Below are 9,441 nucleotides of genomic sequence, written 5' to 3'. Positions count from 1 at the left end.
GTCCCGAAAACGAAGAGAGTAAGTAGACAGGGATTAGCGGAACATGGAGCGAATTTTTACGTCCAAAATTCCTTCGATTTTGTTTAGCGTGCTAAAATGCCGCTATTTTTGTAGCCATTAGATTATTTACACATTTATACGGGGTAGCCCAGCGTTACTGGATGAATTTGATTTTCACAGTAAATATTTTGCTATAACTTGTCGTAGCTTGTTTAAGTAAATATCACTGAGTTCAGAATTCAATAAAGTTTTGTTACAATCGAGTCGTGGGCCTCACAACATCGAACTTTCTCTGTGGAGGCATTTCTTAAAAGTGGTGAATCTGTGACTAATGCTCAGAGGAAGTTTCGCACCCATTTTGATTTTCCACCCTCCTCACCGGATCTTAACTCGTGCAACTTTTTTTATGGAAATACCTTTAAAGCAAGGTGTATATTCATAAGATTAGAACTCTGGTTGAGTTAACCGGCGCTATTAGAGAAATTCGTGCTATCAGAGAGTATTTCGAATTTTGCACACAAATTTAGTGTATTCAAATGCCAATTACTTGAATAGCTTTGTGTTCCACACCTGATCATCATAAACAAATTGTCCAAAAAAAGTAAACCTTATTTTGTTATCTTTCAATTAAAATAAATATTACCTGTAGGAAATTGGAACGACATCGAGAGGGAGCAGAGATACAATGATCGAAATTGGTGGAGAGGCTTCGTACATCGACCCGTCCCATGATGGAACGATTATGGATTGATTGATTGGGAGCAGAGATACAATGATCGAAATTGGTGGAGAGGCTTCGTACATCGACCCGTCCCATGATGGAACGATTATGGATTGATTGATTACCCTTTTTAAATTGAACGTGTAGCATTATTTCAAAATTCGTCAGGTAACGCTGGGCCACACTGTATATATGTTGAAATTGTTTTACACAATGCCCTTTATGTTAATTGGACAGAATTTTGTATGTAGGAATACGTTCTTTTGATTTTGCATTAAGACTGGGTGAATCCGTCCCATTAATTATGAAGGACTGAATTTTTTTTCGTTGCATGTTACGATTTCATAATGTTCGATGTACTGTGTTATTAAACTTCATAAAGAAAAGAAAATAACCATTTCAGTATTATTTGTTTTTATCTCGCGTGTAAAAATTAATGTCATTCAGGGATTTCACTGAGTAATCCAGTATGTACGTTGTTCATTGTATTAATTGAAATTATGCCAATGCTGAAAAATTTACACGCTTAAAAACATATTCCTAGGTATTTGTTTGCTTTTTTTTACATAAATCAGATTATATTTTCTGTAATCTTAGATGCTAAGAAAAATGTATAAATGTATTATTATTATTACTATTACCAGATATTATTTTCATAATATACATGTCATCGGGTGACCATGACCACGAATGTGTGACCCACTTGAATTTCTCCGAATCTGTTTAAATTTTCAAGGAAGGAAAAAAAATCTGGTGTGAACATCACACGGCTATTACATTATACAGAGTGCGCCAGAAAAACACTGACAACGGCTCAGGGTAGGTAGATCTCATCATTTCCAACAAGGTTCTATGGGTCATTTTCCTAACTTCGGCTTCGTTCCTGAAAAACGTCCAAAAAAAAACACTTTTTAAAAAATCACAGACCTTGTGTCAGTGTTTAGGTTATAACTTTTTCATTTTCGTTTTGGAAAAAAACTTTTTTTTTTTTTTTTTTTTACTTTTCCGACATGGGAAATTTTCGACCAAAAAGGAAAAAAAATGTCTAACTAGATAGGTGTATTGACCCTACATTAAACACTCATACTTTTTTCGTTGTCCCTTACGATTTACGGGATAACGGTAAAGTAACGTTGACTTTGGTTAATATCTATCTGGACGGTGGACGGACGATTTTTCCGATATTTACCAAATTGTTACAGTCTCGTCCTTGGACCATACCGAAAGAGCAAACAAAATTTTATCCACTTACCTCAACTAGGTACCCTAAATTTGTTACCATATTTAAAGAATTTACCTAGTTACCTAATACGTTATCGAACTATTACATTGTCGGCTGTAGGTAACTTGCGTACTATTTCAATTTTAACCTTCTAGTTGCGTACTAAAATGAAAAAAGGAAGGACGGACTAAAAAAGATGTCCGACTTGCGTCGGACAAAAATCGCGTGTTTCGTACCGTCAAAATCGGTTATAGCAACTTAAATTTTTTCGAGCTTAAAAAAACATATCAAAACTGAACTTTGAAAATCGGGTCTTAAATGTATTTGAATCAAGGGGGTTATTTTTTTTTTTTTTTTTTTTTTTTTTTTTTCATTAAATATTAGTACTATTAAAAAAGAAATCCCTCAACTTGTATTTACCTATTTACTTATCTATGTACTTTTTGAAAAACATATAAAAAATGACCCAGTACGCAAGTCGTTCATCTTTTTTTCATTTTAGTACGCAACTAGAATGTTAAAATTGAGACCATACCCAACCATAGCTCGGACAAGTTATTTGACCGGTTTTATTTATACCTCACAGTATAGTATTATAGTATTTATACCTCACAGTATAGTATTATACACGCAGTATGAGTAACGAAAGGTGCCTCGATTGATTCTAAGGTTTTCGTAGCGGGCGCCTTTAGTTTATTATTATTTCACTGCAAAATATGTTTCACAGAAGATTGGAAAAAAATGATTTTTTTTTTTTTTATCATTTCTATGACACTGATGATGGTTATTTTTTTTAGACCACATAAGCCGGCCGGGGCAAAAATACAAATATTACCATCAGAAGGGCCACCACACCACAGTAGTATCCCACCTCTAAAATTTTACAGAATTCGAAAATTCCCAGCCGTTCAAAAGTTGCGAGAGTTGTCTGTAGACCCCTTACATTACGTGAATCATACGTTTTAACTCGAGAGTTTTGCATTTGATTTAGAGGTTTGTTCCGCTATAACTCGCGATCGCCTGGTCCGATTTTGATGAAATTTGGAACATAAGTTTATAAGATCAAGGCATGTCGATCCTTGAAATTTGGGGTTCCAGAACTGATCGGGGCCGAATTTGTGATCTGCACGATTCAGAGTCCAATAGAAAATTCATAAACCCTTATAATATTTCTACAAAATAATTTTGTAAAGACCCCAATTCTTCGTAAATCTATTGTTTTAAAAAAGGTCAACCATTTTTTAAATCTTTTGAAACCTGTTCTCTGTCCTTTTTGTTAGGTAAGATGTAACTATAGGTAGGTAGGTACCTTCTATTCTATTTCGATACGTATGTGAATTGCATTTATTCGTACCTTCACTTCGTCTGAGCTTGAACAAAAGAGTCCGAGTGAGCTCTACAGTTCACAGAACTACTAGTATTATTCTAGTTCAAATTGTTACTTGGGATTATTACTTTCCTTATCCTATAGGAAAGAAAGTAATATAATCGGGTCAAAATTTCGATGGTCAGTTTTTAAGTTTAGAACATAAAATATTGACATTTACCTTATCAAATGCCTTGCTAAAATCAGTATAGCAGCAGTCAACCTGGCCACCATCTACAATAACAAACAGTGATTCAAAGAGGCCACATGAAACATTTGATACGACTTGAGAAGCATATTTCTTTCTAATGGCAATTAAAACACCGCCACCGCGATCAACAGGAAGATTGTCGTAATCTCTATCACAACGATAGACAAAGAAATCATGAAATCCCAATTCATTGTCCTGAATAGCCTCTTTTAGCCACGATTCTGTAAATATAATAATATTATAGTCATTTAAAGGAATATTACATCTTAATTCTTTAAGTTTTCCCCTGGTCCCTCTAGTATTTTGATAATATAAACTAATAGTCTCAACTGAATCATTAATATGGATAGAGTGCCGACTTGTCAAATTTATCAAATTTTTGGGGTTGAATTGATTTCTTGGAAATTTAGTTCGTCGCGATCAACTCGATTTCCCATTACATCATTTTAAACTTACTAAATCATACCATCATTTTAAACTTACTAAACATTTTATTCTATTTTTCACCTGCATGAAATCAGGTCAATAATATAAAAAAAGAAAAAGAAAATAGGTGCAAATGGGTAATAATAATAATAATGATAATAATAATAATAATAATAATGATGATGATAATAGACTCTTGAGTGAAAGGCAACCATCAGGCGAGGTTAACGCCTTAGGCGTTCTCTACCACCTAACCCTTAGAGCTCCATTATTACCTATGTGGTCAAATTCTCAAACAAATGAGGATAAAATTCCATACCTCGGCTGGGATCGAACCCACTCCCTCCTGTTTACCAGGCAGGCCGAAGTTGGGAAAATGGCCTACAGAACCTTATTGGAAATGATGAGATCTACCTACTCTGAGCTGTTGTCAGTGTTTATCACCTTAAAATCATTGTGTTTGTATTCCTGAGCGTCCGAGTTTTTGTAACAGTGGGTGTGATTTGCGACATTTATTGTGTTAATTGTAGGGTTCCAATGAACAAAACTGCCTTTATTTGTAAGAAATCAATCCTTAAGAATAACTGCACTAGGAAATAGTATTCTCTGAGAGGGTCATAGTATGGGCTGGACTGCTGGAGTCGAAATTGGCTGTAGTAATTGATTAAGGCGTTATCTCTTCGAAGAGAATGACGTTTTTCCACCATGATACGTGCATTTCTCGAGCAGGAAATTCGTGGTCGTGACGTCGCATGTATCTAAGTATTCTTAACCAGATGGAGCTTTGGACATAGAGTTTGAACGAGAAAAACTCGGCTTTAATAATCTCCTGATTTCACTTATTTCATGTATAGCCCGACATTTTTGGATAGGAACTTCTTTTTCTTTCACATTTTTGTTTTTGAGGGGGAATAGGGACAGAATCACTACGCGCAAGGGCATGATGGTAACGTAATCTATTTTGACATATTCATGAGAAAGTTTACACTGTTTCTAGAATAAGGAAATTTATTCTCGATTGTACATGATACGAACGAGCATAAAGATTACACTTATCAGTCCGCAGGAAATAACAAACATGAGAAAAAAAGGATTACTTTATTCTCCGAATGTCAAAAAATACCGAAAGGTCTTTCAGGAAATGAAGCTTTATAGTGTTTCACAAAATTGAAGTTTTGTTTATTTGGAAGAAATCAGTTCAAATATGTGTGACGTCAGACTTTACGCAGTTGTTTTTTTCGTCCGTTATGTAGCGCCACTATGCAAGCGCGCTAGCGGAGGAGCAGAAAGAACTGCGCAGAAACGTACGCGCATTAATGCGTTGCCTGCGAGGGAGCTTTGCTCGGGACATTTGATGTGACGCCATCGCCTACGGGAGCGTATGCCGTGACGTCAAAGTTCACGATTTACCGACATTTTTTTAATCGATTTATCTCGGGATCTAGAAGTCGTAGCGTAGAAGAAAAAGAAAAATTCCGTTAGTCCTCATTTTTCCTGCTCTATGATTTTGATACATCACCCAAGTAAGCGCAACTGATCTATTGTCAAACTAAGAAACAAAGGAATATGTAGGTATAGTGTGTAAAAAAATAATGGAAAATACCTACAAAATATGCCAACAAGGGCAGAATTAATGCCTGAGGCGCGAAGCATTCTCTTCCATCCAACCCCTGTGTCCTATTCTACAGAATCGACATTTAGGTAAGCGTAAATTATCGGAATAAAATTTTACCCGAAATATTTCAACTTTTTTTTTTTGTCATCAACCACCCACAGATATGGACTCAAACCACCAACCTCCAGGTCCCAGGTCAGTAAATGGTTAGTGTGACATCGGATCTGGAGATTGGTAGTTCAAGTCCAAATCAGGTCATAAATTTACGACATGTTGAACAATATATTCGTTTTTTATTAATCTAAAATTCTCGACTATTCTGCCTGATGTGGTTAAAAAATCGCCCATTCCAAGTTTGTTGTCATGACTCTTAAGATGCGGGGGTTTTGATAAATGTATAAAAATCTCCAACATTGTCCAATCCCCATCCTCCTACTCTGAGGTATGTACGATGTACGTATAAGTCCGCACTGTCCAAACATTATTTGAAAAGTTAAACCCGAATTCACACATATGTATGGGATAATGTGATGGATTGATATGTTGATCCTTCTCTTCCCACTTGATAACTGAAAAAGGGCTTTGAATAAAAATAACGAGAAGGAAAGAATGAATAAAAGGTTCGTTTTAGATAAGAAAAAGAAGGAAAATTCGAAAACTTATAGTGTTGAGGATCAGTGCAGAGTCAGAGGTCTGACAAGTAGCCATCCAATTTATGTGCGATAAGGAGAAGAAAAAAGTAATACTTTATATTCACATGTAATACAGAACAGTGTGTGGGAAAAATGATGAGCCTGCGGATATGTTACCTACTTTCTGATGTTCTCTTTTATTGATTATTTGACTGTCTCTTTTCCAGCGTTCTTAGGTATTTCCTATGGCATATTATGTTGATGGAAAGTACTCATGGTTTTGTGCTCTGGCTAAAAACTGACACAAGGTCTGCATTTTTTCAATGAGTGGTTTTTTGGACATTTGTCGGAAACAAGCCGAAGTTAGGAAAATGACCCACAGAACCTTGTTGGAAATGATGAAATCTAAATACCCTGAGCCTTTGTCAGTGTTTTTCTGGCGCACCCTGTATGTAGGCTAGCAATGGCACCCTCACAAGCAGAACGTAACCATTGGACCAATCCCAGGAAGGGATCTTCATTCGATACACCCTGAAAGGCTGAGGGGGGACATCTAGTAGGGGATACTCGGTGCGGTGCAAGAATCCTGGTTCTAGATTCCAGACTAGTCAGTCTTTGTGTAGAATCCGCGAAGGGATGTCTTGGGAAGTATTGAGTCCAGGGTCGGAATATCCCTACATAATATAACCTTTATTGTTGGTTGATAACAAAAACCTTATCGGTGTCTACTTATTATCGCGCTTCTGCGAAGGGATGTCTTGGGAAGTATTGAGTCCAGGGTCGGAATATCCCTACATAATATAACCTTTATTGTTGGTTGATAACAAAAACCTCATCGGTGTCTATTATCGCGCTTCACCTATTAGTGTTTTATCTGTGTTTAATCCTTGTGACAAAATGAAGACCAGCCGTAAGGATAGTGTGGTAAATTGAGATCTTCCCGACTCTCCTTCTACATATAATAAAATAAATGAAACGAGAACGCAGAGTGAAGTTTACTATCACCCTGTGCTAAATGCTTTCGATTAGGGGGTAACAACACTTACAAGGAGATATATTTTTAAATTCAACACCTGTGAACTGGAAGGATTTGTCTTGTAATTTTCTTTCTCCAACAAGCAAGTTTTCCTCTCATCGTTTAGTTTGTTTCAATTCTTTTCTGATGAATAACGGACGCCAATGCTTCTTCTCGCTCCTCGCTGAGCAAGGAGCACGAGCATTCGCGTTTGTTTCCAACCAGCACGTCAAGTACTATTTAAACATGATGGAAAGTCTAGTATTTACACTGCCCGCGTACGAGCAACGATAACACCGGCATTCCATGTAATACCTAGTCATTATTCCATGAAATCCCAATTTGTATAATGAAATGGATGATAATATAATACATAATATGCCTATAGGCATTCCATTAAATACCTAGTATGCCAAAGTCCGTATCAGGTAAGGTGTTAAAGGACTCAGGGCATTGTCAGACCAAGATAAATGTGGACTCTATCGCAGCAGGAGTAGAAGTCTGTTTGCCTAAATGCCTAAAACATTGTTTAGCAATCTATAACATGCCTAGGGAAATTGTGAAATAGGAATTGCAACTGTAAATGTCTGTCCGCGGACTGGATTTATAAAAAAGCTCAATCGCCGAATGGCTTTTCTTATGTCCACTCCGCGAAGTGAGCAGTTTATTCTTCTTTCTCATGATGCCCAATATTGCCGATTTTGGCGATTAAGCTTTTTAATAGATCCAGTCCGCGGAATGAGCTATTTACATGTCCGCGGACTGGATTTATAAAAAAGCTCAATCGCCGAATGGCTTTTCTTATGTCCACTCCGCGAAGTGAGCAGTTTATTCTTCTTTTTCATGATGCCCAATATTGCCGATTTTGGCGATTAAGCTTTTTAATAGATCCAGTCCGCGGAATGAGCTATTTACTGTTGCTCAAGGGAGTTGGAAATAATAAGAAGGCAATTTGTACAAGAGAGAAAACAGTCAGACTGAAATAGTAGAGTAAAATTAGCATTTTACACGGACATCAAAAAAAAAAATCAAACCTATGCCAAACTGTTCAGTACCCTCCCCGTATTATTCCAAAAAGTCCCAAAAAATCCCGCGTCACATTTGGCCGCAATTGCGGAAAAACGGCGGAAATTGGCGGAAAAATCTCGTTTTCCGAACGAATTTCGCATTTATTGGCTAAACGAGTGCCTAAAATGCGCTTTCGCGTAAAACGGCAATTTTTCCGCCAAAATGGAAAAGTTGGGGAAAAAATATTTCAACTGCTTTTTTCTCATAGAACCGTTGAATTTAGGAACTTTTAACCTATAAAATATTGAAGGAAATTTAATTTAATCAACATAAGCTAGTGATTTGGAAAGCTGATGAAATGGGCTTTCCAATCATGTGAATCAGAAGTGGATCTAAAAAAACTTACACCCCCTATGAGTACTTCTTTCGCAGATAATTTCTGTACCTACTTCTGAAATACTACGCTCTAACTAAGTTCGCTTATTGGCTGACCAGGTAGTCTTTTCAAAAGTTAATTTAGACATTAAGTATAATCATTATTGAAAGGTATAAAAACATGATCTTTCCTAATATGTGGGTTAAAAGCTAAATTAAAAAGTTTCTGAATTTGAATTAGGCGAATCTTTTTAGAAAATAGGTATGTACCTACATTTAGCGAAATGCTTAACAGCCACCTTCCTGCTCAACAGCAGGTTGCCTAAACAAAACAAAAACCAAAATACCAAAAACTAGGGAGTGTCAAATCCATTTTGATCATTGATCAGTATAAAATAAAATATGTACATTTATTTAAGAAATGTACAAAATTTACAAATAAAATACTTCTTTCGTGGTACACTAACTTGTAACTTTTAATAGGTACCTATTCCATACAATCGTGGAACAAGACGTATCTACATTGTTTAATTTAATATGATACCTACTTGTTATAGTGATTCAAAGAGGCCACATGAAACATTTGATACGACTTGAGAAGCATATTTCTTTCTAATGGCAATTAAAACACCGCCACCGCGATCAACAGGAAGATTGTCGTAATCTCTATCACAACGATAGACAAAGAAATCATGAAATCCCAATTCATTGTCCTGAATAGCCTCTTTTAGCCACGATTCTGTAAATATAATAATATTATAGTCATTTAAAGGAATATTACATCTTAATCTTAATTCTTTAAGTTTTCCCCTGGTCCCTCTAGTATTTTGATAATATAAACTAATAGTCT

The sequence above is a fragment of the Diaphorina citri genome, unplaced genomic scaffold (assembly GCF_000475195.1).
Source record: "Diaphorina citri unplaced genomic scaffold, Diaci psyllid genome assembly version 1.1 scaffold302, whole genome shotgun sequence".
Lineage (NCBI taxonomy): Eukaryota > Metazoa > Arthropoda > Insecta > Hemiptera > Psyllidae > Diaphorina > Diaphorina citri.
The sequence above is the reverse complement of the archived record's forward strand: the minus strand, read 5'-3'. Positions refer to the sequence as shown.